The 11,729-nt window shown below is 42.8% G+C and overlaps 2 non-coding genes across 2 annotated transcripts; both read left to right on the plus strand.

Annotated features, from left to right (window-relative positions):
* Positions 1-8,651: 8,651 nt before the first annotated feature.
* TRNAL-AAG (transfer RNA leucine (anticodon AAG)) lies at positions 8,652-8,733 on the plus strand. Its single transcript has one exon. It is a non-coding gene; the product is annotated as a tRNA-Leu (tRNA).
* A 1,499-nt stretch (positions 8,734-10,232) lies between these two features.
* Positions 10,233-10,314, plus strand: TRNAL-AAG (transfer RNA leucine (anticodon AAG)). The gene has a single exon. It is a non-coding gene; the product is annotated as a tRNA-Leu (tRNA).
* The last annotated feature ends 1,415 nt before the right edge of the window (positions 10,315-11,729 follow it).

The raw sequence follows: 11,729 nt of genomic DNA on the forward strand, positions 1-11,729 counted from the left end.
GGTATGGGGACACCAGCTCAAGTGATGAAGCAGCATCGGATGGTGGTTTTACTGCATACAAAAGCCGGAAGACCTTACGTAAAGAGAAGAATTTAAGGGGAGGTAATAATTCTGTCAAGACGACCAATGTCACCCCCACAACGGGAGGGGCACCACGACCCACCCTAGCACCCCGTAATAAATATGCCAGGCTGGCATTTCCATCTCAAGTTACCAGTGACCAGAGGTACGTCTGGATGAGACGGGACCTTCCTAGCTATTTTCCTGACCCCATTGACCTCATAATCCCTAGACACGCCTCGCCCTACATCTATGTAGCCAGGTCCGATGAAGTCACCATCTCGGCCCTACTCCAAGGTCAAGTGGGTGGCATCACATTCAGTAAAGCAGACTCTCCTGAGAGGTCCAGGAGGTACAGAGAGTACCTTGTCACATCCTACCCTCATGACCTTGACACCTCCCATGCGAAAGAACTACCAGGTGTGCACAGTGCAAGACGCATCATGTCTGGAAGCAAGCCACTCAACAGGATTGTCATCGTCTGGAAACATGAGACACCGCCCCCCAGTCATCACACGTTCCTAGGCCCCTACCGGCCAGCCTGCCCCATAACACCCTGGGAGTCCTCAGCTGTCATGTGTTTTAAATGTCAACACTTTGGTCACGTAGCCAAACACTGTCAATCTTCAGGCACCTGTGCCTTCTGTGCAGACAATCATCTCACTAAAGACTGCCCCAATAAAGACCACGCCCCTGGGACCGATGAGACCTCATCCTCAGCCACCAAGCTCAAGTGTTCCAGGTGCTTGCGGGAGGGCGTGACCGCCTGGCACAAGGACTGTGACAGGCGGCCTCCCCCGTACAGCGCAGTGGGGCAACCCTCCACCACCCCAGTCAGCCCCCCCACCCGGGGTGGCCCCACCACTACACCTACCCGCCCCCACACCCGGAATGACCCCACCACCGTTCCTGACACCAACAGCCTGACAACCTTCCCTGGCCTACCTGGGAAGCCTGACGCCAGCCTGCAGAGAGAGGTGTTAGAACTTCCAGCTCGCATGAACAAAATAGAAATTACCGTCAATAAGCTCCAAGAAACACTCACGAAGATTGAAAATGGTCTCAACAGCATTTATGCTAAGATCACCATGGACAACCCGAGTCAGTGTTCAAGCGATCATCTCGCCAGCCCGAGGAGTGAAGCGAACGTCCGAGTCTCTAGTGAAATGCCTTCCAGTGCTATAAGTGTTGACCCGTCTCCAGCAAGTATTGACCCCCTCTCCAGTGCTGTAAGTTTTGACACGTCTCGAGCAAGTCTTGACGCCTCCTCCAGTGCTGTAAGTACCGTTGTGTCGAGTGAAACATATGAAAACCCGTGTATCTTAGATGTATTTAACAAATTCACTCAAGAACTCATTAAAAACAATACCGCTTGTGTGTCTACGATTCCTGACGAACATGAAATGATTGTAAATGATAGGAAAAATACAGGCAGCCAGCTGAGCTTGAAACAGGTGAAAGAACTCTTTGCCATTAATGACGATGAACAATTGGCATTTGTAAGCAATAGTCTACAACTTGTGAATCTTATAAACACTTCTCTTCGTCAGGTTTATGAACACCATTACCCACGACCAACTCACTCTTAAATTTCTCACGTGGAATGTGAGAAGCGTGCGAAGGAGGCTGTTTGATCTAATGATGTACGCTGGTGCCAACAACATTGATGTATTGTGCCTGCAGGAACCATACACTGCAAACACAAAAAATAAAACGCCACCCAAACTCTCAGGTTATGTAGCTTTCTCAAATGTTGGTTCCCATGATGTCGGTATCTTGACGTATGTTAAAAGTAACCTAGTGTGTAAACATGTTAAAAACCACAAAAGTGACGACTCATATTATCAGCAGTTTCAGATTGCTACAGCGACCGGGTTTCTTAACTTAGTTAATGTATATGTAAGGTGTGATCAAATGGTGGAAGCTTCTCTCCCAAAAATTACCAGCAGCTCTCAAACCATTGTAATGGGTGATTTTAATGCTAGACACACTAGCCTGGGTGACACCAAAACAAACGGGAATGGCAGAGTCTTTGTAAAATACTTAAGAGATAATAACATGTCCGTATTCAACTTTGACTCCTCTAACGTCACACACCTCAGGGGTGGCAGGCTTGATTATGTCATTGGTCACGGCCTCATTGATAATGCTGTCGGAGGATCAATTGTTCATGAATTAGTTAGTGATCATTTTGCCATATTCAGTTCATACACTATCAATAATGTCAAACCCCTAAGCTTTGGAAAAAAAATAATTAATATCCCTGAAAATTTACACATGCTCTTCAAATTCCGCATTTCTGAATGGTATAACACTTACTGCTTTACTACCGTCAATGCATTATATGAGGACCTGGTCACTGAAGTAACCGCTTTTTATGACAATGTTGTAAAATCCGCAAGACCCAAACCAATGAGGAAGGGACAGAGGTGGTTCACTGACTCACGCCTTATGCCCCTGCATGACAGAGTTCTATTCCTAGCTGAGCAGTATAAAACACATAAAACAGCTGACACCCTCAACATATTTCTTAAAGCCAGCCGAGAGTTTAGAGAGCTAAAGGAACAGGTGTATAACCAGCACTGGGAACAGTTTCTGCAAGGCATCAATCATGCAACATCCTCATCCCAAATGTGGAATAAAATTAAAAAGATTTCTCGTCCTAGCAGTCGTCAGCTTGATCACCATTCACCTGTAGACTATGCCGACATGCTGCTTCAGCAATATGCAAGCACTGCTAGTATAAGCAGCCTGCCCCTAGATGTGCAAAACTATCTGGCTAGTACTAAAATAAATCGTAACTTCAATATTGAAATTGCCTGTAGTGAAATAGGGCCTGATGATAACTATGGCATAACCCCCTTTGAAATTAAAAATGCACTCAAGAAAGGTAAGGCTACCTCTCCTGGAGAGGATGGCATCACATACAACACCATGAGAGTACTTGCTGAGCTGCCAAATAGCCCTTTGCTAGAATTGTTTAATCAAAGTCTAAGGCAGGGTGTTTTACCTGACCGCTGGACACAGGGACTCATAATACCCATACCCAAGCCTAATTCACAAAAATTTAGACCCATTTCTCTGACGTCGTGCATGTGCAAAGTTCTTGAGAGAATTATTCTCGACAGACTAATGTTTCAAATCAAGCCCCACCTTGCCCCTAACCTGTATGGTTTCCTTCCTGGAAGAAGCACACAAACTTGCTTTGCTGAGTATTTTATCAGAGGGGGACCAAACTCTCAGGCGGCATTTATTGATCTCCAAACTGCTTTTGATACAGCAAACAAAGAAATAATCCTAGAACAGCTAGCCTCTTTTGGAGTTAAGGGAAGACTGTTGACATGGCTCAGGGGGTACCTGAGTAACAGAACCGCCTCAGTCCTTTTCAAGGGGGTCAAAAGTAAACTCTGTGCACCCTTTGAGTTGGGTACACCCCAGGGTGGAGTGCTAAGTCCCACACTGTTCAATGTTCTGATGCACAAATTAACAATTGATATTCCCACACTACCTGACGAAGCCGTCATTTGTTATGCCGATGATATATGCATTGTTGCAAATTCCCAAACTAGACTGCAAGCTCTACTTGATTCATTCGCTGCTAAAAGCATTGAATGTGGTCTTGTTATCTCTATAACTAAATCCAGAGTTCTCCATCCCAAAGAGAAAACTCATGTCCCTATAGCTTTCAAGGTCAACAACCAGAACATTGAAACGTGTGGGCAGCACAAATACCTTGGAGTTGGTATTAACAGTGACATTGTAAATGATCTACACCGTAGGTTAAAAGAAAGACTAAAACCATTGAGAACACTTACTGGTAAGAATATTGGTATCAATATTAAATATGCTAGACTATTCTATATGATGTTTGTTAGATCTCTCGTTGATTATAATGCTCTGCACTTAATTAATTTCCCCTCCTCTGTGTTGGACAAACTTGAAGTAATACAGAACGAGGCCATGAGGATAATTCTTGGTGCCCCAAGATGCACAAGAATCATCAACATGAGGGAAGAACTGAAGTTTCCAACCATACTAGAGAGAATAATGCAAGTTAACACTACCTTCTGTCTTAAAGTCATGAGAGATCCTACATCTCCTACATTGCTCAGAGACAAATTATTTAGTGCTGTTAACACCCTTTTGACTGGTGCCGACATACCAACTCACTCCTTTTATGATAATTGGCTGAGAAACAATGCTTACAATCTCATTAAACTTAACATTCCTTTTAAGTGCAATCTACCAGTCTCTGATATTCCTCTTTATCTGTACCCCACCATTCAAGTATCATACACACCTGTCACCAAGAAAGATAATGAGAATCTTGCTCTACTCAAAGCTGTCACTCTTGAAACAATTGCCTCCTCCATCGAGAGTCTAAGATCTCACGAGCACTGTGTCTACACCGACGGCTCAGTCCAGTCTTCTACTGGACGGACTGCAGCGGCATGTAGGTTCTATAGAAATAATATTTGCACAAAGTCTGTCAGTGTCAGGCTAAACAACTGGCTGACCTCCACACAAGCAGAACTAGCAGCATTACATTTAGCAACCAGCACATTAAAAAATATTGGAGGAGGAATAATATTCTGCGATTCAAAGTCTGCTCTTCAAGCAATCGAAAACTTCTCTTGGAAGATCGACAGCAAGAACCTCATACTCCCAATTATAAATGACCTAATTGATGCACAGAGTAAAGGGTCTCGAATCTCCTTTGTATGGATACCTTCACACATAAATATAACCCATCATAATGAGACAGACATTGCAGCCAAATTAGCGTGTAACAAGTTTGAAGTTGAATTAGATCTAGGTATCCCTATCTCTGCTGTCAAAACTGTATTGGTCCAAACATTCAGATCTGATAGGAAAGAACTTACTGACTCCCAACGACCTGAAAGTACTAGTATAAAAAGCTATGATTTGTTCAGATCTGAAACCTACATCTATGGACAGCACAAAACGTCCACTAGACTGTGCGACACAGTGGTTGCAAGGATCAGGTTGGGTTACCGTTACCTGTGGCAGGTGGCTGCAGGTGACGGGTCTCCCAATCCTGAGCACTCCAGTTGCAAACTCTGTGAGCAGGAACTACGGCATGATCTCCCGCACTACATCACTGAATGCCCAATTATTAGACCTTTCAGACCAGTTGGCATGAGGTACCTGGAGCTTTGCAATTACTTTATTCACTCTCGTATTCTTGAAGATATCCTCACAGTATACCCAAAATTTGCCAGTGCAGGCTATTAAACACATGACTCTGTATGACTAACCATCCTGCGAGATGGGGACTTGTATTACCACTGCTACCTTATTCAATCTTGTGTTGTTGATATCCTCAAAATGCATCCGGAGTCTGCCAGTGCAGACCGCTAATCACATGCCTCTGTATGACTAACCATCCTGTGTGATGGGGATTTTATAGCATCACCTAGTTAGTTTTTTTTTGACACACTGTACTCCACTTCATATAGTCTAGGGTAGCTGCACTAATGCAGATGTACCTAATATGTTAATAAAAAAAAAAAAAAAAAAAAAAAAAAAAAGTAATCCTATTACATTTAGCAACCAGCACATTAAAAAGTATTGGAGGAGGAATAATATTCTGCGATTCAAAGTCTGCTCTTCAAGCAATCGAAAACTTCTCTTGGAAGATCGACAGCAAGAACCTAATACTCCCAATTATAAATGACCTAATTGATGCACAGAGTAAAGGGTCTCGAATCTCCTTTGTATGGATACCCTCACACATAAATATAACCCATCATAATGAGACAGACATTGCAGCCAAACTAGCGTGTAACAAGTTCGAAGTTGAATTAGATCTAGGTATCCCCATCTCTGCTGTCAAAACTGTATTGGTCCAAACATTCAGATCTGATAGGAAAGAACTTACTGACTCCCAACGACCTGAAAGTACTAGTATAAAAAGCTATGATTTGTTCAGATCTGAAACCTACATCTATGGACAGCACAAAACGTCCACTAGACTGTGCGACACAGTGGTTGCAAGGATCAGGTTGGGTTACCGTTACCTGTAGGCAGGTGGCTGCAGGTGACGGGTCTCCCAATCCTGAGCACTCCAGTTGCAAACTCTGTGAGCAGGAACTACGGCATGATCTCCCGCACTACATCACTGAATGCCCAGTTATTAAACCTTTCAGACCAGTTGGCATGAGGTACCTGGAGCTTTGCAATTACTTTATTCACTCTCGTATTCTTGAAGATATCCTCACAGTATACCCAAAATTTGCCAGTGCAGGCTATTAAACACATGGCTCTGTATGACTAACCATCCTGCGAGATGGGGACTTGTATTACCACTGCTACCTTATTCAATCTTGTGTTGTTGATATCCTCAAAATGCATCCGGAGTCTGCCAGTGCAGACCGCCTTATCACATGTCCTCTGTATGACTAACCATCCTGTGTGATGGGGATTTTATAGCATCACCTAGTTAGCTTTTTTTGACACACTGTACTCCACTTCATATAGTCTAGGGTAGCTGCACTAATGCAGATGTACCTCATAACTTAATAAAAAAAAAAAACCAGCACATTAAAAAATATTGGAGGAGGAATAATATTCTGCGATTCAAAGTCTGCTCTTCAAGCAATCGAAAACTTCTCTTGGAAGATCGACAGCAAGAACCTCATACTCCCAATTATAAATGACCTAATTGATGCACAGAGTAAAGGGTCTCGAATCTCCTTTGTATGGATACCTTCACACATAAATATAACCCATCATAATGAGACAGACATTGCAGCCAAATTAGCGTATAACAAGTTTGAAGTTGAATTAGATCTAGGTATCCCCATCTCTGCTGTCAAAACTGTATTGGTCCAAACATTCAGATCTGATAGGAAAGAACTTACTGACTCCCAACGACCTGAAAGTACTAGTATAAAAAGCTATGATTTGTTCAGATCTGAAACCTACATCTATGGACAGCACAAAACGTCCACTAGACTGTGCGACACAGTGGTTGCAAGGATCAGGTTGGGTTACCGTTACCTGTGGCAGGTGGCTGCAGGTGACGGGTCTCCCAATCTCCCGCACTACATCACTGAATGCCCAGTTATTAGACCGTTCAGACCAGTTGGCATGAGGTACCTGGAGCTTTGCAATTACTTTATTCACTCTCGTATTTTTGAAGATATCCTCACAGTGCACCCAAAATTTGCCAGTGCCGGCTACTAAACATATGGCCCTGTATGATTAACCATCCTGCGAGATGGGGACTTAGTATCACTGCTACCTTATTCACTCTTGTGTTCATGATATCCTCATAACGAACCCAGAGTCTGTCAGTGCAGACTACTTATCACATGCCTCTGTATGACTAACCATCCTGTGTGATGGGATTATTTAGCATTACGTAGCTAGCTTTTTGACACACTGTACTCCCATTCATATAGTCTAGGGTAGCTGCACAAATGCAGATGTACCTAAATTTGTTAATAAAAAACAGAAATAGTGTAAATCCAGATGTACCTAAATGTGTTAATTAAAAAAAGTGTATTTAGATATTGACATGTAAAACGCATGTTCAGATGACAGATTTACATTATGAGTGCAGACCTTTGTATACAATTATGGTGATAGTGGTTGGTGAAAATAACTACACTGATAGAGGAGATGAAGAGGCAAATAAGATGTGAGAGAGGGGTGATGGAGAGACAGTGAGGTGGGGAGTGGTATGCAGGTGGAGATGGCGAGGGTGTATGGGGAAAATAACTGGGAAAATTTTTGTACTCACCTAACTGTACTCACCTAATTGTGCTTGCGAGGGTTGAACTTTGTCTTTTTGGTCCTGCCTCTCAACTGTCAATCAACTGGTGTTAAGATTCCTGAGCCTACTGGGCTCTATCATATCTACATTTGAAACTATACTCACCTAATTGTACTCACCTAATTGTGCTTGCGGCGGTTGAGCTTTGGCTCTTTGGTCCCGCCTCTCAACTGTCAATCAACTGGTGTACAGATTCCTGAGCCTACTGGGCTCTATCATATCTACATTTGAAACTGTGTATGGAGTCACCCTCCACCACATCACTTCCTAGTGCATTCCATTTATTAACTACTCTGACACTGAAAAAATTCTTTCTAACGTCTCTGTGGCTCACCTGGGTACTAAGTTTCCACGTGTGTCCCTTAGTTCGTGTCCCACCCGTGCTGAAGAGTTTGTCTTTGTCCACTCTGTCAATTCCCCTGAGAATTTTGTAGGTGGTTATCATGTCTCCCCATACTCTTCTGTTTTCCAGGGACGTGAGGTTCAGCTCCTTTAGCCTTTCCTCGTAGCTCATTCCTCTCAGTTCCGGGACGAGCCTGGTCGCTTACCGCTGAATCATCTCTAACTTGAGTGGCTTGTGAGTGGCTATGAAGTGTATGTAGAGTGTGAATGGGAGTGTGTGAAGAGATAAGTATGATAGACCTTGGGCACTGCGGGTACTGCATCTTCAATCCATATAACATGTAAGATTATCTCAGATTACTGACAATTTTATATAATGAATAACTTTGTAAAATGAATAATTTAATAAAAAAATACAAATTTGCATGCATGTTCATCTAGTATCCATGGTAGCGTGGCCGAGCGGTCTAAGGCGCTGGTTTAAGGCACCAGTCTCTTCGGAGGCGTGGGTTCGAATCCCACCGCTGCCATTACAGATTTTGGTACTGCTAACTACAGAAGCCACCTCAGAAAGGGGACGCAATCTCATATACCTTGAGGTTACCTTGAGGTGATACCTGCTTGATGGGGTTCTGGGAGTTCTTCTAATCTAGTTCTTCTACTCTACTTCTGACTTGTGAGAGTTTGGTCCACCAGGCTGTTGCTTGGAGCGCCCCGCAGGCCCACATACACATCACAGCCTGGTTGGTCCGGCACTCCTTGAAGAAAACAATCTAGTTTTCTGTTGAAGATGTCCACGGTTGTTCCTGTAATATTTCTGATGCTCGCTGGGAGGACGTTGAACAACCGCGGACCTCTAATGTTTATACAGTGTTCTCTGATTGTGCCTATGGCACCTCTGCTCTTCACTGGCTCTATTCTGCATTTTCTTCCATATTGTTCACTCCAGTACGTTGTTATTTTACTGTACAGATGCTTGGGGCTAGCCTCACACAAATTTCCAGAAAGAATGGCCTGGACGAACATAGGCTGATATGGGTAGGCCTAAGTTAAAGGCGTCAAGAAATATTAGCAATTATATAGACTCTCACGCCATTTTCATGGAGTCAAGTGTAAAATATGAAACATGATTCTCGAGGAACTCTCAGTGAAAAGGAAAAGAAATATTAAAAGAACAAAAACAAATGCAAAAAATTGATAAGCAAATGAGTCTGTGAGAACCATACAGTTGTTTCAGTGCTACTTGGGTTGGGGAGGGGCGAGGGGGGGAGGTGGGGAAGGGGGGGGGGAGGTGAGGGGAAGGGGGGAAGGGGGAGGTGGGGGGAGGGGAGGCACTCGAGGACAGGAACGAAGGAGTGGAAGTAGGGACAGAGATAGAGGAGATAGAGGACGGGTTGGATAGGCAGAACCTGTAAATGCAGTCATAATTCCTGATCAATATTCCGCGTAATTATATAACCTACTTACCATTGAATTGTATTTAATTAATCAATTGTTTGTGTTTTCTCAGCAAAACGAGCAACAATATCACCACTTGGTTTAACGACTCAGTTCTGCCGCCATTTTTTTCCAATAACATTGACTGCTTAAAAATAAAAAATAATATTGTCCAATTTCTTTCATATATAGATCAATATGTAGCTAATAATCTGTGCTCTATTGTAGTATTAAAAACAAAGCTAACAACATTATGAAATTTCTGTTTGGGGCCCCCAACGCCTGCTGAATGAATGTGTTGGGTGCATGACTGGGAAATTAAATTAAGCTGTTTAGCTTAATGATAATTGAGGTCCAGTAACACCCATTACGCAAGCTGTCAGCCACTTACTCACAGGATGGGTATATGAGGTCCTTAATGAACTTATATTCTTGGCATGCAGTAGTGAGTTTATGCTTTGTATAATTGGATATTGCTTTTTCAAACTGCATTTTCAGAGTTGCATTATGTCAAGTCTACTTATATATTATTTTAAATTATTATAATAAGATAATTTTAATGAAATTATATGATTTTTCGTATAATGCCCATGGTAGCGTGGCCGAGCGGTCTAAGGCGCTGGTTTAAGGCACCAGTCTCTTCGGAGGCGTGGGTTCGAATCCCACCGCTGCCACTATAAATTTTGAGGATACGAACTAGAGTCGCCAACTGTAGGTATACCATGTCAAGGAAATCCAATGCACAATTCTTAGAAAAGTAGAGCAAGCATTGCCAAGTTGGATGCTGTAGATATCGGTGACTAAACTAAATCCTCACAAGTACACAACTCTTGACGTCAAGTTAGACTAACTAAAATATACTGTGATGTATAAAAGTTCCGTCTCAGCGATCTTATGCCGAGATGATCTAATGTAGGTCACGTCCTTGCTCTCAAGGCAGACTGCCCCGCCTGCCATCATAATTCACACTGTTTTTCCACGTATAAAATTTGTATATCACCTGTACCACACAATCGTCTTAACTCTACATTCCCAAAAGGATGGATATCTTTCCTGTTCCACTTATACCTACTGCTCTTCCCTACTGTCTATCTTCCTCCCCCACATTTCCAGTTCTTCCCTATTGTCCCTTCACCCAAAGGCATTCCCCTGCTGTCTCTAAACCCAGTGGAGGGTAAAAGGAAGTGGAGGGAATTGGGGAAAGTGACAGGTAGAGGGAATGAAAGAGAGGGAGAGTTCTTTTTTCTTTAGTTTATTTCCTACCAAAGACGTAGCCATTACACAATGTTCTGACAGCCTTAACATACATACAGAATTGGACTGAAGCCTTCAAGTATTATTAAACAACGGATTCACGAATAGAGAATTCAACATCCACATCAGAAAATACTTTGAACTAATAGTACAACAGAGATTAACAACCCCAGAAATGCAGTCATATTTAAACAAATGGTGAGATGGTGAGAGGAAGGAATGGGGAATAGCAGAGTAAGGGCGAGTGGAAGATAAAGAGTAGGTGGGAGGAAAGGGAATGGAAGAGAAAGGGGTGAGTGAAGGAATCAGTGGAAAACAAAGAGAAGGAGTGCCAAAGAGTGAGAAGTGAAGATGTTTGAAAGAAAGGAGAGAAGGAAGAGATAAGAGGGGTGAAGGAGACAACAGTGAAAGAAAAAGCTGAGGAGTAGAGGAAAAAGGAAACAGGAGAGACAGAGAGAGAGAGAGAGAGAGAGAGAGAGAGAGAGAGAGAGAGAGAGAGAGAGAGAGAGAGAGAGAGGAAGCATATAGAAGGTGGATTAAAAGACACTGCCACATTGGCAACAGATGAGATCGTCGTACCAAAAAAAAAAAAAAATCTGGGACAAATGGGAACGTCAAGAGTGAAGAGAACTTTGCGAGGGAATGAAGCTATAAAACACTGAGAGACAGTGTGAAGAATGAGACACATGGGTGCGGGGGGGGGGGGGGGTGGTAGCGAGATGTGTTATTATTATTATTAACATCTTTATTGACAAAAATTAATTACAATTTTGCCTAATTTGAATTTCAAGTAATTCTTATTAAAGTGATGATAATGGTGGTATTCACTGTCACG

This window comes from Procambarus clarkii, chromosome 18 (assembly GCF_040958095.1).
Source record: "Procambarus clarkii isolate CNS0578487 chromosome 18, FALCON_Pclarkii_2.0, whole genome shotgun sequence".
Taxonomy (NCBI): Eukaryota; Metazoa; Arthropoda; class Malacostraca; order Decapoda; family Cambaridae; genus Procambarus; species Procambarus clarkii.